The sequence below is a fragment of the Cydia splendana genome, chromosome 22 (assembly GCF_910591565.1).
Source record: "Cydia splendana chromosome 22, ilCydSple1.2, whole genome shotgun sequence".
Lineage (NCBI taxonomy): Eukaryota > Metazoa > Arthropoda > Insecta > Lepidoptera > Tortricidae > Cydia > Cydia splendana.
The window spans coordinates 9,335,349-9,362,756 of NC_085981.1; the positions used below are offsets into that span (position 1 = coordinate 9,335,349).

Genomic DNA, 27,408 nt, shown 5'->3' on the forward strand with positions numbered 1-27,408 from the left:
AGAACTGAATCTACATGGTGACCAAAAAATAAGTGCATTCCCGTTGCCAGGGCGGTTTTGGGATTATACTAAGCAACTTTTACTATGGGGCCAACCCCGAAATCGCGAAAACAAATGTACCCATAGAAAATAGACTAGCCAAAATGTATGAAACAGCCAAATTTTTTTTTCGCGATTGATCCCATAGTAAAATTGCTCAGTATAATCCCGAAACGGGAATTTTGGCCACCCTGTATACTTCAGTACCATTACATTGCCAAGTAGGTATATACAGCTACTAAATAATATACTTAGGCACAGTCAACATCAAAAGTAGCAGCTCAGACTACGCGTCAAAAGTATCTACCATTATTGAATAGTTTAAAAAGAAGATAAATTAATACTAGTTAATATCATAAATGCGAAAGTGTGTATGTCTGTCTTCCTGTTACCTGTTCACGCTTAAGAGGTAACAGACAGACTTATGTGGTAGTCTAATTTATTTATTTTAAACTTTACTGCACATAAAAAATGTACAAAAGGCGGACTTTATTGCCTTGTGGCATTCTCTACCAGTCAACCATAGGGCCAAACAGAAATGTGTCAATCTTATGACATTCCCGTCGTAGCAATAGGTACACATATTAATTATTGATAGTGAGGCACGTGCTTTGATTGTTCATTGCTATTCCATGTTGGGGGTTGTGCAGTTGTGCACAAATCACGCGAGGTGTTATCGGCTACTTTTTGACCCCCCCTCCCCCTTGGTGATATTTAGGGTTTTTGGTTACCCCCCTCCCCCACATAACCTAACGTGTATTTTTTTGAAATTTTTCCATCCGACCGGTCAAGGCCACGCGCTCCAAAATTTCGAAAAATATTAGACTCGCTATATTGAAGTGCGGAGTGAAGATTTATGTTTAACGAAACTGAGAAAAAGTATCTAATCTACTCATTAAAGTGCGTTTTGCATGTTGTCCATTGTGCTGTAACTTGTCAGTTCTGAATAAGATCCGTATTTCGGTGAACGATGTTCTTGTATACGTACCTGAAACAGAGAACATAAAATAAGCATTTGATTTTGGGAATTCTACAAAAAACTAGAATTTAATCTTATTTTATTTTTAAATAAATATTTTTATATTTTGTACTCTTCCAAGCTGTGTTATAAGACTAAACTTCTTTTTATTTTGATCATATCTTTACTCTTTATCAACCTACGGGTAAATACATAAATTTTCATGTACCTAATAAAAAGTTTTTACATAACTTAAATAATATACCTGACTGCCCAAACTGTAGAGGTTTTTTATTGTCTTCACTGTAAACGAAATTAATAACTAGCTTAAATCTAAAATAGGCCCCTGAGGCATTGTACAGTCGAGGACATAAATATGTATACATTTTTTCACCTTATTTCAATGGGTTAAGGTGAAGAAATGTATACATATTTATGTCCTCGACTGTACCAAGGATGCTAGCGGCAATTTCCTCGCTGTATCGCAATGCTGATACGTTGTGCGAGGTAGCCGCCAGCTATTGATTGTGATTCTCAAAGTGTGCGGATACGGCTGTTATGTTCTCAAACTGAAGCTTCGAGCCTTACAAGCTGCCTTTCCACTGAGTTGGAGACGAGCGGAGATGAGAGAATCCAACCATTACCATTTCATTGGTTGTAATCCAGCGGAACGGAGAAATTATGGGTTACAACTAAAGGATGACACGCTAGACCGAGCCGTGTCCGGGCCGGGGCGTCCGACATGTCATTTTCTATGACGGCTGATCGGTGATCACGTGGTGCTTTCCTTAGAAAACGTAGCGCCGGAAGCTCCGGCCCGCGGTCTAGCGTGAATCATTCTCAATGCTATTGGTTCATTCCTCTCATCTCCGTTTCAGTGGAAAGACAGCCGTTATTCATATTGTTGGGTATCTTATTACTTTCATCGCAAGTTACAGCACTTGACGCCCCGGCCCGGGCTGCATTTGGCCCTGATTAAATCTTACACGCCCGCGGGGGTGTTTGTGAGAATAGAGAAATGTCAACGACAAAAATAGGATTTCATTACTTGCTCGTGTTACTTGAATATTACGAGATGGCATGTGCGGGATTAAAGTTGACCTTTTTAAATTTGAAAATAGGTATTATACTTGTCTTTATTAGGGTTCCGTACCCAAAGGGTAAAAATGGGACCCTATTCCTAAGACTCCGCTGTCCGTCTGTTCGTCTGTCCCTCTGTCCGTCCGTCTGTCGGTCACGAGGCTGTAACTCGAGAACCGTGATAGCTAGACAGTTGTCATTTTTACAGATGATGTATTTCTGTTGCCGCTATAACAACAAATACTAAAAACTAAACATTTAAGTGGGGCTCCCATACAACAAACGTGATTTTTGTCGTTTTTTTTGCGTAATGGTACGGAACCCTTCATGCGCGAGTCCGACTCACACTTGGCCGGTTTTTAAATTTGAAGTGCGTATTATACTTGTTTTTATATTTTTATTAGGAAAGTGTTTAATTTAAGAAAAACTATGTATACAAGGTGTAACAAGAATTGTGGAGATCCGTTAACTATTTGTTCACAGGAGAGAAAACTGCACAGTTCTGACGAACACACATGTTTTCTCTCTTGTGGACAGTAGATAGCTAGATAGTAAACAGCTTGTGGGCATGTAGGTAATGATTTCATCATTATTCACCAAATAAAAGGAGTACCTTTTCATGTGGGTAAGGGTTAAGTAAGAAAACTAACCTTTATAGCCCTCAACTTCAGGGTATGTCTACAGGAAAAACGTGAACACAGTTTTATGTTTGACCCATCAAGGGTATATTCGGTATCGTTTTCTGAATAGGGAAAAAAATTAAGAAATAATTCGTGAAAAAAGTAATTCTTAAATGATTCCAGGCATAAAATTATATAATCAAGTCACACAATGTTCCAATATAATAATATAATTGGTTCTAAATAAATCCGATGGTACGAGAATATGTATTCACATTATTTATTCTGATATTTCATAATTCAATGAATTACCTAATAGCTCAATTATGCGGACTGTGCGTTAATTACATTAAATTAATTACGTTACTAGCTAAAGTTATTCGTGGAATTAGGAATAGTTGATTTATTTCATGTGTGATTTATAAATGCTCACACATATTACTATACTTAGCGACCCGCTCCAGTTTCGCACGGGTAAACCTTAAAAATTATACACTTAAACCTTCTTAAGAAACACTCCATTGATAGGTGAAAACCGCATGAAAATCCGTTCAGTAGTTCTTGAGTTTATCGCGACCGTGCATACAGACAGACGCGGCGGCGGGGACTTTGTTATAAGATGTACCTATAGATTACTTGCACTGCGTGGGCTATTAAAATCGCTGCAGACTTTTCTTGGTCTCACTCTATGTACATGTAGGTATATATTTTTTAGTAATTTATAGGGGATTTTTGCATGAAGAACAATTGCGTATGGGGTATGGTCTCGATCCTCAGATATGTGGGAACGACTATAGTTCGTTTTTTTAGCATTAGAAATAAGGTAAACAATCTTGATGTGACTTTTAATTGAAAAACACATTTTAAAAATAAGTTACGGCAAATCTTCTAAATATATAAACGTGAAAGACCTGACTGACTGACTGACTGACTGACTGACTGACTTAAATCAACGCACAGCCCAAACCGCTGGGACTAGAAAGTCCAAATTTAGCAACTAGATTCCTTATAAGATGTAGGGGTGCACTAAGAAAGGATTTTTCAAAATTCATCCCCTAAAGGAGTGAAATGGGGGTCTAAAATTTGTATGGGGAAACAAGATTAGTTAGACTATTTTATTCCAAATTTCACAGGAGTATTCCTAAAGATAAATAAGTAAACACGTGTTTCAGGTTTTTTGAAAATTGAACCCCTAAGAGGGGGAAAAGTCCCCAATAGGGTTGATATCTCAAAATATCAATATGGGTATCGTTTTCATAGTATTTTGAGACGCTAATAACAAAAATGGCATCAAAATTAAAATTAACGTAGCCGAAGTGAGCAATCATCCCCTGGTGGGGGTGTAATGGGGTTGAAATTTCAAAATATCAATATGGGTATCATTTCCATGGTTTAGTGGGACGCTAATTACAAAAATTACAAAAATGGGATCAAAATTAAAATATAACGTAGCCGACGTGAACTATGGCCCCTGGTGGGGAATGCTAATTACGAAGATAGCATAGACGGTTGTAACATACACGCTGATTTACAGCCACAGGTGATCCAGACTTTTGAGAATTCAATCCCTTAAAGTAAATTTTTTGAGCTACAAAATTATAAGATTGCAAATACCTTCTAATAATTGAACAGTACACAAACATCGTTTTTAAAATAATTATCATCTTAAATAGTTTGTTTACTCAAAATACCTAAAACCATTAAAGTACATAGATTATTAAAAAAACTCTCCTGCGCGTGCGAAGCCGCGGGCAAAAGCTAGTATGTAATAGTTATGAATCTAATACGATCATTTATATTCTTCTGCTTTCATAAGTAATAGTTACTGATTTTTAAAAAGCGTTTCTCAATTAAAAGACATGTCAAGATCGCTTACCTTCTTTCAAGTTCTTTCTAATGCTAAAAAAAACGAACTATAGAGAAGAGATTTTCCACTACCCCTAGTCTGTATCTTTACAAAGTTATTTAAATAAAAGTAAACAAACAATTTGTAAATTTTTGGGTAATTATAACATTTATTGGTTAACACATTCAACACCAAGAACCCGACTGTCGGGTACACTGTTCGTAGCGACTACGCGCTACATACGACGAAACCGTGGCTACGCGCTACGAGCGTAACCCGTAGCACTTAGTGGTATTGAATGTGTTAACCGACCAAATACAAAACCGCCTGGATCAGTCACTGAACGACCTGATTTTAACCTCCATTATTTGATCATGTAATGTTTTCATCTACCCTCAACTAGCTTAAGGAGCCATTTGAGGGTAGATTTTGTTTACTTTTATTTAAATACCTAAAGATACAGAGTATAGTTACTAGCTAAAAATATAAAATGTTTTATTTTCTCTAAAAGAAAAGGCTACAGTAAAACTTCGGAATCCATTTATAATAAGTGTAATAACATAAACATGTATAATGTATATAATATACAGTGAAACAATCCCCTAAACACGCCCTATTCGAACTCGTTTAAACTTGATTTATCGATACACAGTCACGTTTCTTTCCACTCTAAAACGGCGTAAGCGCCATGCAAACTCGTACACAATCCGTCACTTTTATATATAGCCACGTTTCTACCGGTTATCTAAAACGGCGTAAGCGCCGTACAAGCTCCTATACATTACGTCGTTTTTACGTTCGTTGTTGAGCATTTCTTTCGAGAACACCTATAAATCATGCAAGCGTAGAAAACACGCGTTTCTTGCTAAATACGTGTGGGGAGGTGAAGGGTGAATCGGATTTGACGTTTGCAAATGGAAGTCCCGTGTGGCAGATTATTAGGGTTCCGTGCCTCAAAAGGAAAAAACGGAACCCCTATAGGATCACTCGTGGGTCTGTCTGTCCGTCTGTCACAGCCCATTTTCTCCAAAAGTACTAGACCAATTAAGTTGAAATTTGGTGCGCATATATTATGTAAATTCGTGACCCAAAGACGGACATCTTACGTAAACAAATGAATTTTAAACATGGAGGCCACTTTTGGGGGGTAAATGAGAAAATTAAAAAATAATGTTTTTTAAACTATATCGTGTTACATATCAAATGAAAGAGCTCATTTTGAGAATCTCAAATATATTTGTTTCGTATAATATTACTAAACTATTTATTGTGTAGAAGTTATTGAAGATAATAGCCAAAAAATTACAATCCCCCCCTTTATCTCCGAAACTACTGGGTCTAAAATTGTGAAAAAAATATACAAAATAGTTCCTTACCTATAACTGACAGGAAAACCTATAACCTTAAAGGCAATTCACTCGCGTTCCATATATAAAAAATACATTGTTAAAAATTGGGTAATGTACGGAACCATTGGAACGCGAGTCCGACCCGCACTTGGCCGGTTTTTTATAATAGGGTATTATACTGTATTTAAAATAAATTATTTTACACCATGCATGAAATAAAGCACCAGATAATTATTAGAAAAAAACAGATAGGAGTTATTTTTAAACACGAGTTCGATAGAAATATAAAAAGTAGGTGAGTTGACCGTGACGTCACGATGTAATGTTTCATATAAATTCCATATCAGCAAATCGTTTTGACAGTTCTAAAAAAGTAACTGATTTGACTAGTGGGAAAATACCCTATTAGGTCCAGATTATCCAATACTTACGACCTGATTCGAAGTTTAAGATACGTCAAAAATTTGCTAAAGATACGACATGGATCGGATATGTCAGGGTCAAAAGTGACGTTTCTTCAAACAAAAACGTCACTTTCTTAACACTGACGATATCGTATCGTTGATCCAATCAAACCAGCAGCGTGGGTAGCCCCCCCCCACGAGGTGGACTGACGACCTGGTTAAGGTCGCAGGAGTCTGCCGGATGCGGGTGGCGCAAGACCGGTCATTGTGGCACTCTTTGGGGGAGGCCTATGGCCAGCAGTGGACGTCCTCTGGCTGATATGATGATGATGATGATGATCCGATCAATATCGTATCTTTAGCAAATTTTTGACGTATCTTAAACTTCGAATCAATTTGGCTACGAAGCGCTACGCCGTAGGCCGTAGCATAACTTTTCCAGTACGGATATGATGGTCGTTCTATGTCTACGTGACAGCGTGATAAAACGGTGTCTGTCACTTTCTATCCCGCGGTGTTAAAAAGTGACAGTTATTTTATCACGTAGATAAAACCATCCATAATACGCCGGCTAAATGTAGCGCGCATCCTCGTAGAGGCGACAATTATAACGAATAAACGAAATAATCTACATCCAAAAGGACGACAGAAATATTTGTCATTCAAAATCATCATTTAAAAGTCAATTTTAAATTACTTTGCTGCTCTTGTGGATAAAATGCAACTTTCTCACCAGTTTTTGTACAATCATGAAAGCTTTTACAAGCTGTTGTGGTGAAAAATCAATTTCCCGTTTATTAAAGGGGCCCACTGATTAACAGTCCGCCGGACGGTATCGGCCTGTCAGTTGTTCGGAACTGTCAAAATTTTGTTCTAACTGACAGGCCGATACCGTCCGGCGGACTGTTAATCAGTGGGCACCTTAAGAGCAACTTAAACTTTTATTATGGCATAGAGCGAGAAAGACAAATCACATAAAAACAGACAACCGCCAATTGGACCTTTTCTCATTTTTTTATTTATCAATAAATTAGAGGATTTTACTTTGATGACAACTGAGCTAAAACGGCATTTTTAAACCAATTAAAGGGGATACTTTTTAGTTTATGCTGATAGGGACAAATAAAATTAACATATAACGTTTTCCTCCCCGCTTTTAGATATAAGCAAGATAGCAGACAAAAATATATGTAACTTTCTATAAGATAAATAGTCTAAGGAAAAAACGTGCCTTGGAAATCAAGAAAAGGTCATACTTGAATAGATGGCGCTACACCTTTGGCCTATACTCGTGTAGATGGGGTTAACGATACTGTTGGATATTTAACAATTTTAATAGATATCAATGAAAGAACATGTGTCTGTCAGTCATATGAAGTTCTAAATAAAAAATAATTTAACCATATAACTATATTAATTTTTTGATGTTTACATACATTTTTATTTTTAGTTTTAATCGAGTGTCGATAGATGGCAGTACTGTGACTACAAAGTTTACTATGACCATAACCCTATATACTATCAAAGACATATCTAACTTCGTATAAGACGAATAAAGTCTAAGGAAAAAACGTGCCTCGGAATTGAAGCAAAAGTCATTCTCGAATAGATGGCGCACACACCTTTAGCCTATCCTCGGCTAGATGGCGTGACGACACCGTTTCATATTTAACAATTTTAACACATAGATATTAGTTGAATGAACATGAATCAAAATGATATAAAAATAATAAAATCATTTATCCATATATATACATTTTTTGATAACTTTATACGTTTTCATTTTGAGTTTTAGTCGTGTGTCGATAGATGGCAGTAAATTTACTGTGACTACAAAATTTACAATGACAGGACCCCTCTATACTATCTATTCTTTTTGATACTATCTATTCTCTTTGATAACAGAAAATGCCCAACGAAAAGAGATACCTACATTAAGGTCTTGGGGGCCTTGAGGGTCCCAGCAGGAGCGTGTATTTTTAAATAGAATTAGAGGTTCAACAAATATATCAAATCTAATTTTAGTAAGTAATGGCTAATTAAACGCGATGTCAGGCAATTAAGATCAAACACAGACTTCCGGACTATGATTACAAGGAACGACCAGTGATTCAATATTTTGTATAAATAAACAAGAATACATAATATACAAATATTTGCGTCCGACAGTTTGCTGTGAGCTGGGAAACTGTTTGTTTTATTAAATAATTTTGCTCAAAGATTAGAATATGTAAGTTCATAATTACGTATATGTATAGCTATATAGGTAGATATTTATCACTATAGCTCGTAAAGTCTTTCTTTTTACTTCAGACACTGATGAGAAAGATGCATTTTATTCACATGTGTGCCAAATTAATCTACCTAATGCGTATTTTAGAGTCGCTTGCTTATGTTAGCTAGTAGAATTGATTTTTTATGATAATATATGTAAAGAAAATAGTAATACCTATTTTCTTAATGTTAACCTTTATGCGGCTAGCCGCTTTAGCCATAGACTTTATCAAGTGTCATGAATAACATTTAAGACATTGACATCCATCATAGGAAAAAATATTGAATACTATAAAATAGATAAAGATTGATTTTATGTAAAAGAAATAACAAAACCCTAGAATAGAGGCTTTAAATGTTGTTTCTTTATTCTTTACAGGTAAATTACTTTATATTTCAAACAAATATTGTAGAAGATAAGATGTATTTAGTTCGGTTTTAAAATAAAACTTTATTCTTTACAGAGAAACGCAATTTCGCCTTTATTTCATGCACCATAGTGTGTCACTATTATAAAACAACATTTTCTGCAAATATTTCAAGAAATATGGAAAAGTTAAGATTTGATTTTGCTGTAAAACCTGCGGCAGATGGAAAATCAAACGTTTTGTGTATAACATCAATCGCTACACCCGGTGGGCAGATTTTTGGATTACCACCGGAACACCAGCCTGTGCAAATGCATCCAGCTATAATAAATACTTCCAACTTTGCGAAAATACGGAAATCGTTAACTAAAAGGCATCAAACAAGAAAAATTTGGATAACTTTGACAGAAGAGATATCAAAAGTATACTTGGATGAGGAGGAAAACATACAGTGTAATGATATTTATTTGGAAGAAATTTCAGAAACAAATGTTGAATCTATGCCAAGCGGTTCAAATGAAACATTGGAAAAAATTTTAGAAAAATTGCTTGACGAAAAACAGAAGAAGTCTGAAACACAAAATTTAGGGAAAATTGCAAAGGATTTCATGATTAACAAATTTTCCGGGCGAAACTCAAATGCTTACCAGTGGATACAAGATTTTAACAAAGAATGTGAACGTTTCCAAATTGTTGAAGATAGGAAAAAAATTGAAATTCTAAAAAACTTCTTGGAGTACTCCAGTGTTGATTGGTACAGTTGTATGCTATTGAAATTTACTGTAGAATCTGAGTGGAGTAAATGGGAGAAAAACTTCTGTGAGACGTTTGCAAACAAAGGATGGTCACCCATTAGATATGCTCTTACCTTTAAATATCAGGCAGGTTCGTTACTTGAGTATGCCTTAAAGAAAGAAAAACTGTTACTGGAAATAAGAAAATCAACCGATACTGGAACACTGATCGACCTTATAGCACTTGGTCTGCCTAATTATGTAGCGGATAAAATTGATCGTGAAACTTTGCAACAGACGGAGGACTTATATAATGAACTAGGAAAATTGGAACACATGGTTGGAAAGAATAAATATGATAAAAAAAATCCTACATCTCCAGATATGAAATCCAAGAAAGTTGAAGAAAAAAAGCCATGCCATGTTTGTATAACTGAAAACAAAGGGACACGCTACCATCCCGAAGATAAATGCTGGTTTAAACGGAAAAATCAAAAAGCAATTGTGAAAAGTGTGAATAACTCAGAATTGGAAGTTGAGCTGAATGAGCAGAATCCAAAAAACTAGAAGTACCACCATTAATAAAAGTAAAGTTGCTGTTAAATGATACATTAAAAGTGTCTGGGATTTATGACCCAGGTTCGAATGTGTCATTGATAAATTCTAAATTATTAAAGATAAAAGATAAAGAAAAGACAACTGATATAGAAACCGCAAACTTGAATACTATTAATGGTGCGAAGAAAACAAAAGGTATAATAACACTCAAAATAAAAATATATATAATTGAGTCAAATATGGATATTTTCGTCATAGAAAATCTTCCTTATGATTTTCTAATAGGTTTGGATTGTATAAAAAAATTCAAATTAATGCAAGATGATGAATTGAACATTTTACAATATAATAGTCCAGAAGATAAAAAGAAGTTCCTGAATGGAGAGAATATAGAAAAAGAAGAGTTGATAAGTAATTCTTCAAATGTATCTAACGTCAATATTCCTGATGTACTGGGTGACGAAGATGACGATATTACTTGTACGGAGATATTACTAAATAAAGAGATTAAAAGCAGATATGAAATAAATTTTAACGAACATATTAATTCAGATGAATTTGAAATGTCAGTAAACCATCTAGATTCATATCAACAAAGAGAGATTGACAAGTTAATTGAAAAATATAAATCAGTCTTTGCTAAGGATAAATATGACATTGGCACTGTACGTGATTATGAAGCTCATATAGACTTGATGGTGGACAAGTACTGTAGCAAACGTCCATATAGATGCAACACAGAAGATAGAAAAGAAATAGAAGGACAAATATCGAAACTACTAAAGAACAAATTAATTGAAGAATCTTATAGCCCGTTTGCTGCTCCGGTGACTTTGGCATATAAAAAAGAAGATGGAAAACGAACAAGGTTATGCATAGATTTTAGAGAGTTAAACAAAATCGTCGTTCCACAGTCACAACCATTCCCGCTGATTGAGGATTTAATGGTAAAAACTGTAAACTGTAAGTACTTTTCTACTTTCGACGTAAATTCCGCTTTTTGGTCAATACCTTTGAAAATTCAAGATAGATACAAAACTGCATTTGTTACCCAAGAAGGCCATTTTCAATGGACGTGCCTTCCGTTTGGTTTAAAGACTGCTTCAGCAATTTTCCAAAGAATATTGAGCAATATCATTAGAAAACATAAGCTTTCTGATTTTGCGGTAAATTTTATAGATGACATCTTAATTTTTTCGAAAACTTTCAATGAACACATACAACATATATCTAGACTACTCGAGGCAATACTAAGAGAAGGATTTAGACTTAAGTTCTCTAAATGTAGTTTTGCAAACAACCATGCTAAATATCTCGGTCATATAATCAAGAACAATTCAGTCAGACCACTTAAAGACTACTTAACCGCAGTGAGGGATTTTCCAGTTCCGAAAACAAGAAAAAATATACGCCAATTTCTAGGAAAAGTTAATTTTCATCATAAATTTATACCACATAGCGCAATTATTCTGGATCCGTTACACAATTTACTACGAAAAGATGTGAAATTTATATGGTCGCCAGCATGCCAAGAATCTTTTGAAAAAATAAAAAGTATGCTATGTTCAAAACCGATTCTGAAGATATTTGATCCTGAACTGCCAATGAATATATACACAGATGCTAGTATCGACGGAGTTGGAGCGGTTTTGAAACAAGTAGATAAAAACGGAGACAGTAAGCCCGTGGCATACTTCTCGAAGAAACTAACTGAGACTCAAAAAAGGAAAAAGGCCATATATCTAGAATGTCTTGCAATAAAAGAAGCTGTTAAGTATTGGCAGCACTGGCTTATGGGAAAAGAATTTGTGGTATACTCCGATCATAAACCATTGGAAAATATGAACATCAAGGCTAGAACTGATGAGGAACTTGGTGATTTGACTTATTATCTTTCCCAATATAATTTTCAAATAAAATACAATCCTGGACAATCTAATCAAGAGGCAGACTGCTTAAGCAGAAATCCAGTACTAGAAACATATGAAAATAATGATGACTTTTTGAAAGTAGTAAATTTAATAACACTAGAAGATATAAAAAATGATCAATATAAAAATCAAGACCTACAAAATGGAAAAACAAACGCGATATTGGAAAACACAATTTATTACAAAAAGAACAAAAATAGAAATAAAATCATACTATCTGAAGCACTTAGCAAAGCTCTCATCAAAGATGTTCACAATACTTACTGCCACATTGGAAGAAGCCAGATGATAAATAAAATAACACCATTTTATACAGCGAGAAATATATTCACAAATATTAAAAAAATGTGTGATGAATGTGAAATATGTATAAAGAACAAATCAAGGAGAAAGTCAAAATATGGCTTATTGTCACATTTGGGTCCAGCAACACGCCCGTTTGAAATAGTATCTATTGATACCATTGGAGGCTTTGGAGGATCACGGTCAACAAAAAAATATTTACATCTTCTAGTTGATCATTTCACGAGATATGCATATATTTTGACATCAAAAAATCAAAACTCTAGTGATTTTATTAAACTGATAACTTATGTGACACAGAGTTATAATATTGATATGGTATTAACAGATCAATACCCCGGCATAAATTCTAAAGAATTTAAAGATTACCTAAAGAGTAAATATATAAAAATGGTTTTTACGGCTGTAGATGCGCCATTCTCTAATGGTCTTAATGAAAGGCTAAATCAAACTTTAGTCAATAAAATAAGATGTACAATTAATGAAGATGATAAGAAAACAGCCTGGACAACTACTGCACAGAAATGTGTAGAAAAATATAATGAAACAGAACACACTGTCACGAAATTTACTCCAAAATACCTTTTGGAAGGTGAAAACGTAAATATTTTACCATTAGAATTAAAATCAAAATGTTCAAAAGAAGACCTGAAAAGAGACAGAAAATTAGCCTACGAAAACACAATAAGATCTCACAAATATAATAAAGAAAAATTTGATCGGCATAGAAAAGAACACGCTTTTGAAATGGGAGACATGGTCTATGTAGAAAATGGGAATAGACTGAATAGGAAGAAGATGGATGAATTAAGAATTGGACCATTTAAGATTCTAAGAAAAATATCAAGCTCCATCTATGAAGTTGATGCAGGACACAAGAAACTGGAATCTAACCCTTACCACATTACAAAATTGTCTCCAGTGGTACTTAGTACCTGAATTAAAAATTGCGTGATTGTTTTCTCCTATGCAATTTTTTTTCTCTAGGAGGGAGATGTAAAGAAAATAGTAATACCTATTTTCTTAATGTTAACCTTTATGCGGCTAGCCGCTTTAGCCATAGACTTTATCAAGTGTCATGAATAACATTTAAGACATTGACATCCATCATAGGAAAAAATATTGAATACTATAAAATAGATAAAGATTGATTTTATGTAAAAGAAATAACAAAACCCTAGAATAGAGGCTTTAAATGTTGTTTCTTTATTCTTTACAGGTAAATTACTTTATATTTCAAACAAATATTGTAGAAGATAAGATGTATTTAGTTCGGTTTTAAAATAAAACTTTATTCTTTACAGAGAAACGCAATTTCGCCTTTATTTCATGCACCATAGTGTGTCACTATTATATATATTTAATAATATTAATTGAAATTTGATTTGTGATGTTTTACAGTCTTTCGCTTGCTCGGGTATCAAAATTAGCACCAGGGGTTAAACAACAACTTGGCCGATCCATCACCGTAAACGCAAGCTCCTGATGACACTGCTCGGTACGGAGTGAAACATGTCGAGCGTTTTTTCGACTTAAAATACTTGAGTGACCCGTTTTTAATATATTTAACAACTAGGCCCCTTTGTACGACAAATAACTATTTTTTTCTACGAGTAATTCAATCGAGAGTATTCACGTAAATCACGTATCTACAAGTTCGGACACCCATCTAAACGCTCGAACACGGAAACTGATAAACCATTGTTATTATTGTATTGTACACGACCACTATAACTATACCCCTCCCCTGTCGCCAGTTCAATCGAAACTTAAAACGAATCGGAACATCGGCTGGGCGTTGCGGGTCTTTGTTAACTGGTCTGACACGTCTGCCAATGCCATCTATCGGAAAATGCCAGAGGTTACAGTCTGACATTTAAAAGCGCTATCAAGATATTGGACTTAATTTGATATGATGTGGGAATATGCAAATGTCGATTTCATAATACGTAAAGGGATCTTTAAGTATGAATTATTGACGTGCGGTAGGTACACAGACGTTGCGGTCTCGCGACGTTCTGTGTAAATACAACCGGCTACATATTAAAATATATATTTTTGGATACATACCTATTTACGTACATTTTTGGAATCGTGTATGATGTTTGTTTAGTGGTATACATATTACCTACTCAATTCTTCAGTTACTTTATCGAGCTTTCGCACTGTTCGGAATGGTTCGGAACAATGAATCAAAACATTCTGATTGAAGGCATATACTTATGACATGCAAACTTCCCAGAAAGCATAAGGACAATAAGGAGTAGGGATTTGTCACCTTTAAGGATGACTCACGAAGGGGCCCACTGATTAACAGTCCGCCGGACGCTATCGGCCTGTCAGTTGTTCGGAACTTTCAAAATTTTGTTCTAACTGACAGGCCGATACCGTCCGGCGGACTGTTAATCAGTGGGCCCCTTTAGACCGGACCGTGTCCGGGCCGGAGCTTCCGGCGCTTACTTTTCTATGACATGACAGGCGATCACGTGATGTTTTCCATAGAAAACGATGCGCCGGAATAGATGATGATAGTAGAGTAGCGAGTTTTGGAGTTACTCGAGCGTGTTAGATTAAGATAGTGTCATCTTGCTACGCGTGGAGACAGACTATCTTAACCACTTTTAGCCGTCTACGTTGGTAGGTTGGTTGGTGGGGGGTTGGTGGGTAGTTAAAAAAAGTCTTTAAGTAGATTGTGAATTAGGTTAGTTTAGTCTAAGTTGATGCTATAATTGTGGTAATACTTAATTGACAATTATTAGGTACAATCGCCTGCTCTCGCGGTGTTCCACCCTTAAGGTATGACGGTCCGGGCATGGCACGCGACGGGTATGGTCGGTGACGGAACGGGCATATAGTGGGCATAGTCTCATACTTTTTAATACAAAAATATTTTTTTTGCCTGGCACGTTCATAGCACGGTCATGGTATGATACGGTGTAGTGGGCAGAGACCTTTAGAGCGATGGTACTCGTTTGAACTCCTTGCAGTTAGTAAGGATTAAGGCAAATTTTTCTTAACTGGAACACCGCGAGCGCAGGGGGCCGATTTTTGAATTTCGACCGCTCGATTTTGTTCGAGTTTCGAGTATTTCGTTCAATAATATCTGCAGTACCCGGCATTTAAATTCTACTAATAGAATTGAAAACGAGTGGTCAATACCACTCGATTCCCAATTTCTATCGCTCGTATTTCAAAAATCAGCATTACGCTGTTTTCCACCGATTTTCGAGTGACGAAATCGAGCACTCGAAATTCAAAAATCGGCCCCCAGGCGGTTGTACAAGTTCGAAACTAGATTTTCACATTGCAACCGAAAATGTGTACCTACATATAATTGTCTCTGTAACTATAATGCCAACTTGAGTAGCCAAACGCCAAAATTAAGGCGAGAGAAACGCCTGTTTTAAGTACTTATTCTGTTATTTTAATACTTCGTTTTTGCTAAAAACCGATTTCCTCAGTAAATATTCTAGCAAAAGAAAAATTATAGAGGCCATTTTCATTAACTTTTTAATACGGCAGCATCAAATTAGCTCCGTAATAATAAACAATGTACGTAAGTCCTCAAATAACCGGATGCTGCCCCCATTACTTTTAAAACCTTATTTAATAGCTACTAAAAACTTTAATCCGCAAATAGCCGTCAATTTACGAGCCATCAAGCTTTGTCTTCGTATTTAACTCTTGACCGATTTCCGAAAAATAAATATAATCTTTATTACACATTACAATGTGAGGAAAACACGTTAAAACGGTGTGTAAATAAATAAAAGTCGGCCATGTTGAAGTGACGCCATCTGTTGTCGAGTAGCGGATTTTATTTGAACTTTTATACGGTGCGGGAGATTGATCGATGGAGTGATTCGAATTTTAAACGAATTTTAGGATCGCCGGAATTAAAAAGAACATACGAACCGTTGTGTAGTGAAGCTATGTTTTGTGTAACAATGTACGTTTACGAAAACAAAGATATGTGATTTTCAACTTTATCGTCATTGAAATAGAGTCGAAGTGTCAAGAATTTATTTTCCTCGACTGTACATAGTTTGAAGGATTTTAAATCAAGTTTACAACGATGTCGAGTTTTTATGGACCTACGACTAGACTGTGACGTTATTGCATGTAGACTAGGGAGTAGGTACCTATTCGACTTTTTAAAAAACAGCTCATGACATGGCGATTTGATCATATTTGTTAGTGATTATGATGTCACTGAAGAATTAATATAACTAGCAGAAACGTCTGCGAGCGATGCTATTAAGGCTAGAATACATTTAAAAGTGGAAAAATTACTGTCTTGGGCGGGACTTGAACTCCAGAGGCCGTGAGTTCAAGTCTCACCCAAGACAGTAATTTTCCCACTTTTAAATTCACTGAAGAATTGTCACGCTTTTGCGATTGAACAATCGAAACAATTCAGATTCAACATTTTTTTATGTTTTTTCGTTCGCCCTGATTGGCACAATCGAGGCCATTCCGGTGAACAACTTCAGAATTTTTTTGCCTCGATCCTTACGAGCGAGCTGAACTCCGCCTCCCAGCATAGAGATAACCAATTACGATGCATTTAGGATTCTTTACCTTAATAATGAAAAGGATACAAACAGGTAATGAGATAAACAATAGGTAGGTACTGAGTAACAATTGTTGAGCTAATTAAAAGTCTAATGACTTTTCGGTCGTCGCAACACTCGCAACATCTATTGTCAAGTAGCGGTACTGATAATTCCGCTACTCGATGCTAGATGTCGACTACGAAAACAATAGTATTAGTAGTAAACAATTGGTACCAAAACTGATGTATAGAGTGAGCACTGTATTCTATAGTAAGAATACAGTGCTCACTCTATGCTTAGGTACAATTGACTGCAGTCTGGGTGCGATTTTGAAATCAAATTTACTGCGACTCCGGTTTTATGGACCTACTCCTAGACTACAGTGGCGGTACTTCCATACAAGCCCAAAAGCCGGGCTTGCCTTAGTTGCTTTACCGAAATTACGTAGTGTTAAGGTCAATAATCAATACAGCTTATTTTTTTAAACCGCGCGCCAAATTAACCCGTATTATTAAATTCAAGCCACAGCGCGCGGACCGCGGCGCCAGCGTGTTGCAAGTTTTGCCGTGGTGGCGCCTCGTCCGCGCGAAAGAAATCAGGCGTAGGATGTTCTAGCTATCCTGCTCGCACTCGTCGGCTTGCAACCGGGCTTGCTTTTTCGTCCCGCTCTAGGCGCTCTTAGCCTACAAACCGCCATAGACCGATGTAACTATTTGTTGGTATGTATAGCAATTTTATAAGGCGATTTAAGCCTGGCTTTTGGTGTGACGTTAGCTGCATAAGTTCGCACGGGCACGCGTTTACTTCAAGTGTATTATTATTTAGTCGAGTCGAAAGTAACGAAAGCTCAATTTATTTAAGTGAATTTGAATTAAGTAGTGAATGAGGATTTGTTCGTTTGTTGTGACGTTTATAAGTGTTAACAATTGATGAAGTTGTTCCTTGTGACGGTATGAGATGCGTCCACGTATTACTCAACGAAGGCAAGGTCAAATCGTTAAATTTTGTAGAAAAACGGGATATGTCTGCGCCAAAACCAACACCCGATTTTTGTTTTCTCAGATAAGTCCGCATTAAGGCGTAATTAGAGTGACAGAGAAAGAAGCATGCAATTTGCAAACTTCAGTGTTCGCGGTAGGCCCTCTGATATGTTTGTAAAATTCTATCTAGTAGTTATAGTAGTATCTAAATAGTATGCCCTGTGCTGTGCGCTATGATAAGTAGCCTGGCCGCGATACGCTAGCAAATTCATTTGAGTCCAAAAAGTGAGATTGGACATTTATTACGAAAACATATCTTTCGGCTTGCCTTACTCCGAAACCCTAGGCACGCCACTGCTAGACTATGACGTCATTGTTGCTAAGCTGGGATAGTTTTTAGCTTTTAGTTGTTACGAGACTAGTTTCGGATTCGGCATAAAAATCGTGTTTCGGCCGAAGGTTCGGTTTCTGCCAAATAACTGCCGAATCTTTCGGCCGCGGCATTAGGCTAGTATTTTTTTATTAGATTCGTGGTCTGACACGCACTTGGGCGGGTTTTTTGACAAAAGAAAGGCCATCGATGTTATTTTCAACGATTTTAACGCGTTTATAAAAGTTTCCTGTGTCAGATTTTTTAAGTACTTTTGTACGTAATTAACGGATAGTCTAATCCAGTATATTCTTATATAAAAACGTAGTTTAAGGGTATGCTGTTAGTAGGTGCAATAAGAATAGATAGTATAGAGGGGTCCTGTCATTGTAAATTTTGTAGTCACTGTAAATTTACTGCCATCTATGGACACACGACTAAAACTCAAAATGAAAACGTATAAAGTTATCAAAAAATGTATATATGGATAAATGATTTTATTATTTTTATATCATTTTGATCCATGTTCATTCACTGATATCTATGTGTTAAAATTGTTAAATATGAAACGGTGTCGTCACGCCATCTAGCCGAGGATAGGCTAAAGGTGTGTGCGGCATCTATTCGAGAATGACTTTTACTTGAATTCCGAGGCACGTTTTTTCCTTAGACTTTATTCGTCTTATACGAAGTTACATATGTCTTTGGTAGGTGTATAGGACTGTAAGTTATGTTATGTTATTCCTACTGAAATGTCCCTATGTAGGTAGGTATAAAGTCCTAAAACCCGTAAAACTTTGGCCAGTAAAATAATCGATTAAAAAAAGTACTGTAAGCTGATATCTTGCGTAAGAAATTGGTATATTTATTACCTACACTGAAATAGCGTAACACGTACCTACTATGTTAACTCCCCATAAACGATACATCGTAATAAACCATTCTCAAACGGCGAATCACTAAAAAAATACACATTAAAAGTGAAAACTAGCGTGCCAGCAATTAATACGTATTTGCATAGTAAAATTATAGCAAGCATAAGTTCCGCACGGTTGGTGAACCCTGCCCTCGGTAAATGTCAGGGGTCGTATCCTATGTAGGTTGCCGGCCCCTGGATTTCTTACACAACCGTTTTGTTCTAACGCTATTACTTTTTTAATGGCTCATGTTAGGGCCCAACCTTTTATTAAATAACTATATCAAGGCGTAAAGCTAAGAAATTAGAAGGAAACAAAAGATATGTTCCGAGCGAATCTTGCGACGGAAGATAAGGCCATTGCGCGGGTTTTTACCTTTTATCTCAGTCACTCTGAAAATATATGTATGTTTAGAATTTTGGTTGATCCTTCGGCTATATCACTAGCTATAATTTATACTAAAATTATACTGTTATGGTATGCAATGTTTTTTTTTCTATCGATTCAACTTTAACCTTTTAAGGTTTTGGTTAGGTTAAGTTAGGTTAAGGTGCCCTTGCAAATATAGGCAATCTACTTTCCGTAAATAATTTATTAGTTTCCTTAAGTTATTCATCGCATCGTGTATATATATGAGCGTTTTTATTTTTTTGCCATTTTTATATATTGTGAATTTGTGACCTTTTTTGCCTCTTTTGTGTTATTTCTACTCAGAGTCACGAGCTCTTTCGATCCTAATGGGATAAAAAAAAGTCCCAGAGTTTTTTTCCTATTGTGTTATCATTTCCCCATATACTTTGTATAGCGGTAACAAATAGGAAAGTTTGAAAAATGTATGGAAATTTTATCACACTTTTTTTCTCCTATAAGGATGAAGGGCTCGCGATCCTGACTAGAAATAACACAAAAGTGGCAAAAACGGTCACAATATATAAAAATGACAAAAAATAAAAGAAACGCTCGTATACAGTATGTATCTGAACGAAAAGCAATTACTCAAACCCGTTAATGTTTAGGTTATATAAGTATATATATGTAATATATATATAAGTAGGTATGTTGAAATTTCCTATGGGAGAGTCATTTTGTCCCATAGTAGAAGTTGCTCAGTATGACCTAAACATTAACGGGTTTGAATAATCGCTTTTCGTTCAGATACAGGGGGCCCGATTCGGATTTTGAAATAGACATCACCAAGATACGATAACGATTACTGTCAAATTTGACATTTGCGCGATTCTGGAGATACTGTTGAACGATTTCCACAGGATATGACTTAGAGATCCAATTCACATCTAATAGATATCTTACTCTATCTAACGTAAAAGTGACATTGGTTGCCCGAATTGCGCTGCAAAAGAGAACTAGTAGATATCTAAACTATAACGTATCTAGAATGGATCTAGTACGTGTCGTCTCTTGTGAATATCTTGAAGTTCGAATACGGCAGAGGGTGTATGTGGAAGCAGTAAACTACAATTTTGCGTTAGCCCCCGATTAAGATCAATACCCCTAGAGTAAATTTCACTCGATAGGTACGAGTAACATCGAATAACTAAAACTCGAATTGGTCTATAATTTGGATCCATAAGATGACTCACACTAGAACGGTCCGGGTCCGGGACGACGCTTCCAACATTTCGTTTTCTTCTACGTGTGATCGGTGATCACGTGATGCTTTCTATAGAAAGCTGAATCGTTGGACCCGGACCGTTCTTACGTATTCTTTGAATGTTAAAAAGAGTCCTCATTTCGTTAATTTAATTTCCTGAAATCACTATAAATATAAATATATGGAAAATATACCCATTTAATTCCAAAGTCATTTTAGCCCACACCCCTGTATGATCTAATACAAATTCCGTAAGCTATTCAAGCGCTTGGTATTCGTGTTATATGGAATGGTTTAAGGGATAATCGTCCAAAAGGGGGGGATTTAGTAGGGTCGGATACCTTTGACTGACGTCAGACGCGTAAACTAATTCGGTTTGTATGGTAGGTATGGTTTTATCTTGAGTAAATAATTTCATACTCCGACTCCGGACCATTAAGGATGACTCACAATAGACCAGGCCGGGGCCGGGCCGGAGCTTCTGGAGCTTCGTTTCCTATGGAAAGCACCACGTGATCACCGATCAGCCGTCATATAAAATGACATGTCTGGCGCCTCGGCCCGGGCACGGCCCGGTCTAGCGTGAGTCATCCGTTAAAGTATACGTAAAAAAAATTAACACATTCACCGCCGAGCAACGGTCGTAACGCTACGTCGTAGCCGATAACATGGATTTCCCGGTATGTAGCGGAAATGCTTCGTAGAGGCAAAACGACAACGTGTCGTGATTAGAGCTGAATATTAACACATTAAACACCAAGAACCCGACTGTCGGGTACACTGTTCGTAGCGACTACGCGCTACATACGACGAAACCGTGGCTACGCGCTACGAGCGTAACCCGTAGCACTTAGTGGTATTGAATGTGTTAAGAGGATAGTGGAAGACCGCTTCTTCATACAGACGTAGACAATTTTCCTCTCTAAATATGTTCACACAATGTTTACACAATTTGATGTAGGTATGTATATTTAGCATTGCTATGCCATTTTGTTTGATTTATTTGATTTTTTAATTATCATGCAGTTTTTTTGCTCCTAACTCCTGTAATATTAAAGAAATCTAAGAAAGTTTATTAGCCATACTTAAAACACACATCAAATTATGTAAAAATGTATTTTCCATAATTTCAATATCCAAAGAGGAAAATGGGGTCTACTTTTTGTATGGAGTAGTAGTAGCGGTCGTTCAATATTCTTTTAAGAGCTAATAATAATATAACGTAAGGTAAAAATGAAAAAATATGTTTGGAATTTAAAGGCCGTAACACACTATCGCACCGCACCGCGACCTTGGTGCGTCGCACCCATAAGTGAGAGCGAGAAAGATATATCTGTTTCTCGCTCTCACTTATGGGTGCGACGCACCAAGGTCGCGGTGCGGTGCGATAGTGTGTTACCACTTTAAAATTAACTTATATCTATTCTAAATGCGAATATAAATGAAGTTCTACGTTCGATTTCCCGAAGTTGACTTAATTACTTAATTCAGTAAATGATTACATTATTATCTCCAATTCTGAGCTTCTTTCCTGTAATTATGACGATTGTGCTACCGTTTCATTTCATTAGTACATGGGTATTAAAAAAACCGAGTCGGACTCGCCCACCGAGGGTTCTGTACTTTTTAGTACTTGTTGTTAATGTTGTTATAGCGGCAACAGATATTTATATAAATCTGTGAAAATTTCAACTGCTAGCTATCACGGTTTATGAGATACAGCCTGGTGACAGACAGACGGACAGCGAAGTCTTAGTAATAGGGTCCCGTTTTTACCCTTTGGGTACGGAACCCTAAAAAACTCACAAAAATTCCCCTCTTAATTAACTTGGTGAAAATGAAATTATTTTATTAAATATTTTAAAATTCCTAATTATGGATATTTGAAAAATACAGAAATTTGCATTGTTTTTTCCGAAAGAAACTTGAAAAAAGTAGCCTTTTAAAATTTTCCCATATTTTCCGGGTTTTTTCAACGCTACTCCCAACCAAATGGAACCCTAGACCACCATGAATATCAAATTGACAAATATAGTAAGAGATTTCCTACGATTCTATTATACTCGTGATGTTACTTTTACATAGTTCCATAGTGGGCCAGAGTTCCTTCTGACAGGGACTCTCGATTGACATGGATACTTGGAGCCGCCATTAACAGGCGTTCCCCTCTGTCGAAAATAGGCGGCCAATGGTCAACCACATGTCAACCATATGTATGGACTGACGTTTATCTGACATGACGTACCTATACATTTGATGTGCCCCTCCCCCGCAAAAAACGGCAGACTATTTTGTACCGAAAATTTTAGACATCGCGTCTCCGTTGGTTATATCCTCTAGGTGGATAGTGGGTACCAGCGATCATATATAACCATGGATACCGCCTTTAGGAACATTACCGTTCAAATTCTCGGGCCAAATTAGCACACATACACAATTACGCCTACATTCAAATAAGACGACGCGTTTACAGAGCCTGTAATCAAAGCTAGTAAAAAAAATAAGAGTCATCTTTATTACACTAATGGTACATAGCTAAGTGTAGATGAAATGCATATAATGTCAATAACTACCAATCAGCGACATTAATCCGCTAATAACCTTCTTGTTGTACGTACTGGCCGCTGAGAGTTCGCGGTTCATATTTGATTAGAATAAGACTTGGACAGGGATAGGTTTATGCCATACAGTGAAGAACCAGTCAAATAATTCACGTATAATAATTTAATGCAGATTAAAAAATAACTAGTTAAAATGTTGTTATGACATGACAGACTAACTCAACATAAGTAAATATATCATTGTTGTATAAATGTATTCCGCTATAATAAGTATTTTGTATATTTTATTATCAATTTGCATGGCAGTGCGAAGTCACGTTCAGGTATAGTCTGTCCGTTTTTCTAAGATCAAGTACGCCATAGTAAATGTATGGCGAACTTGATCTTAGAAATCGGACTGGCTATACAGTCTGCAAAATTTACATGGGTACACGAATCGGGTCAAAAATATTTGAACAGGCGGAGTCACAATAAATCCCCACTTTCAGTTCAGAATATTTTATATGTATATAGCCGGTCAAGCAAGTTTGTCAGTAGAAAAAGGTGCAAAATTAAAATTTTGTATAGGACCACAGCCGTTCGCGCGCTTACATTTTCTAAATTTGCCGCTCTTATAATATTTTAAACTTTCGCGTTTTGAACACATATTAACTCACATTATACGAAACGAAACTGATTTACGTCGGTAAATCAAGGTAATTGAATATAATTCGCGTTAGACCCGTCTATAATGTGAGTTAATATGTTTGCCGCTCTTTTCTACTGACGGAAATGGCTTGAGAGAGAACCTACATATATGTGACAGTAGAGGGTGGATTCAAATGATCAACATTTTCAGATAATGTGTGTATTTGTTAAATTAATTCAGTGAAAGCATGATAGGAAAAATGTATCTAAGTACATATAGGAGACCGGGTATGATTATCTCACGGGTTATATCTCATGAATAGAACATATTCTAGATATCTTGCCAGGCATCCACTCAATTTCATGTCTCTCTAATTGGACAGCTTTTTTCCATAGTTCTCTGCGAATAGCATCTTGTGGGAATCTGAATGGAAAGTAATGTAAAATGACAATACCAAATTTGATTATTAATTTGAAATAACTAGGTAGTTTTTTTATAGCTCCATCTCATGAAATAAAAAAGGAAAATACAAATCTGTAAGAAGGAATTTATTACTACATTTATAATTATATAGAAAATACCTAAACCAAACACAAGTTAATAAAATAGTCTACTTCATTTAGCATAACACCATCCCTATTATCCTCGCAATTTAAAAAGTCGTATGTTGTTATGAAAGTCGTATGCAGTTGTTACGTTTTAGCTTAGTACGGTATTATTGAAAACAAATCGTCATGTTTTTTCCAAATTCTACTGAAGTTATCTGTTTACTACAAGTGAAAAGTGATTCCACTGTCCTTGGTATGAACTAAAATAACTTCTGCACCACTTCACGACACATGAAAATATTTTTAATTACAAAAAAACGTTGTTTTTATAAATCAATTTAGCCATTTGTCACTGACTGTCATCTCGGTGGTACTGAGATTGCCAATCGAGCAGTTTGTAAGTACCGCCTATCGCGGGGTAGTTTGCGTTGGGTCATAATTGAGCGGACAGAATACTTCCATGTATAGCATTTCGCTGGTGGGTACATGCATAGAGAAAAAATACATAGGTAGATTGCTTAGTCCATACATCAGTTTTGGTTCCAAAAAGACTATTATTTTCATAGTCGACATCTAGCATCGAGCAGCGGAATTATCAGTCCTGCTACTTGACAATAGATGCTGCCCCGACCGGAAAGTCTAATGCTCAACAACATTAGACTATGAAAATATACTTGGTCAAGCAGATCTTGTCAGTAGAAAAAGGCGGCAAATTTGAAAATAGTAGGCGCGAAGGGATAGCGTCTCATAGAAAATTTGAATTTCGCGCCTTTTTCTACTGACAAGATTTGCTTGACCATCTATAATAGTCTTTTTGGTACCAAAACTGATGTATGGAGTGAGCACTCTTGTCTAACTATATTTCTCTATCGTACATGCAAGTACATGTAACTGTCTACACCAAATTAATAGAAAGTCGGTTTGTGTCGGTGTTAAGTGTGTACATATTATAGGGATCATAGCCGCGAAGTTGTATGTATCGACTGAATTTTGAGCCATAACCTCTTACATGGAAAATGAACTTTGTGGCGCACATAATAAGATTGATTTTGCTTTCGATTGGACTAGATATGAGCTTTGGAAAGTAGGCATGTAAAGTGTGCTTTTCAGAAATGGAAGCTACAAGGAAAAGAGGATTAAGAGAGGTCAAGTTTGCAGACGACTTTATACCTTATCTGGTAGGAATAAGGTCTAGATTCGTTTTTGATGTAAATTGGGTAGTTTTTTATGACATCCAAATGTTACAGCACAGATAATGTTTGTAAGACTTTGCTGAAAAGTCAATAGTTGCTTGTAGCGCCATCTGTCTTAAGAGTGAGTCGACGGCGAGCTATCTACTAGGTTACTAACGAAAATAGGCGAGTGCCGCCTTTTCGTACATTGTCACATTACTACTCAAAATTAAACTTGCACCGAACATAAATACATTTGACACAGTTTCGCGTCTGGCTTGAGTACTGAAAGTGATATCATTTTAGTCGGGCAAATCGATTCCGTGGCTTTCAAAGGGGAGATCTAAAGGTATGCTAGCGGGACAGGGGCTCGGATTATATTTATCCTTAAGTACTTACTGACCAAGTGGATCCAGAAACGAATAAATATTGCTTATCGATCACAGTCACTCTAGGAGCACTTTTGTACACCGAAACAAACGACGATTCTTACATAATTGGCAGCCATTGCCGCTTGCCGGCCACGAGACTCTCGCCCTTATTGGCGCAGTGCATTAAGCACATATTTTTCCATTTTCCGAATCACGATATCGCTATTTCGGCGCTGCGCCGGCGGTTACAACCTTGAATTTGGAACGCACCTTTAATTTTAGCCGGTTAACCTAGATACGGGACCATTCGGAGTAAGGCGGATCGATAGTTCGCATGCGCGGTGGAGTTGTTTTAAAATAGTACGGCGGGTGGCTAGGTGTTGGGCGCGCGAGGCGCGTAAGGCGGTCGCTGGCGGCGGACTGAGAGCTTCGCCGCGGGCGCGCAGGCGCCCTGCTGCCCGTCGCAATTCTACCACTAGCCTATCACCTATTCCCTCTAACTACACTCTCCATAACCTATATATCTTCCTCTTTCTCTTAACCCCAACCAGACAAAGATAGCTTCACAATCCAAGCGGGAACGAAACCAGTTTTTAAGGAAGGATATCTATTGGTACATCTCCAATAACGATCGGACTAGCTCTCAGGTCCACATCAGCCCTCGAAGAGAACAGCTGGCTATACCTGGATTGTACATATCTATAGTTATATTACTTTAGTCGCTTATAGAGTTGTCAAAAGGCAAGGACGGGTGACCTGTTTTGAGGAATATTGATTAGATTTTAGGCTTTTTTCAGTTGGTAAAACGTTTTTAATGATAACAGCTGGTAATGGCATAGGTCGGAAAGAGGGTCATGAGGGTAAGGGGATTCAGTGCTTGTGGCTGACTTCAGGGTGTGAAACCTGAAGTTGGGTGCATATGTTAGCCTTAAAGAGACCGAAATCTTAAGGCTCTGAAATTATATTTTGGCAGGCAGTTTGAATTATGTCCATTGCAATCATATTGATTTTATACTGACAAATTAAGATTGTCATTTGATTGTAAGTTTAAAAAACCGGGCAAGTGCGAGTCGGACTCGCGCACGAAGGGTTCCGTACCATAATGCAAAAAAAAAAACGAAAAAAGAATAGCAAAAAAAAACGGTCACCCATCCAAGTACTGACCACTCCCGACGTTGCTTAACTTTGGTCAAAAATCACGTTTGTTGTATGGGAGCCCCATTTAAATC

The 27,408-nt window shown here is 36.6% G+C and overlaps 1 protein-coding gene and 1 long non-coding RNA gene across 12 annotated transcripts in view; one reads left to right on the plus strand and one right to left on the minus strand.

Moving 5' to 3' along the window:
- LOC134801450 (plasma membrane calcium-transporting ATPase 2) overlaps nt 1-26,613 on the minus strand; it is a 275,898-nt gene extending 249,285 nt beyond the window's left edge. For 4 of the 11 annotated variants that reach the window (XM_063774030.1, XM_063774021.1, XM_063774024.1 and 1 more), the window contains exon 1: nt 26,450-26,612. The gene's annotated coding sequence lies outside the window, so the exon portion shown is untranslated. The other 7 variants (XR_010145671.1, XM_063774032.1, XM_063774029.1 and 4 more) reach the window with 5 other exon arrangements.
- Nucleotides 8,716-12,838, plus strand: LOC134801602 (uncharacterized). The gene is made up of 2 exons (XR_010145706.1): nt 8,716-8,949; nt 9,035-12,838. It is a non-coding gene; the product is annotated as an uncharacterized LOC134801602 (long non-coding RNA).
- Nucleotides 26,614-27,408: the final 795 nt, after the last annotated feature.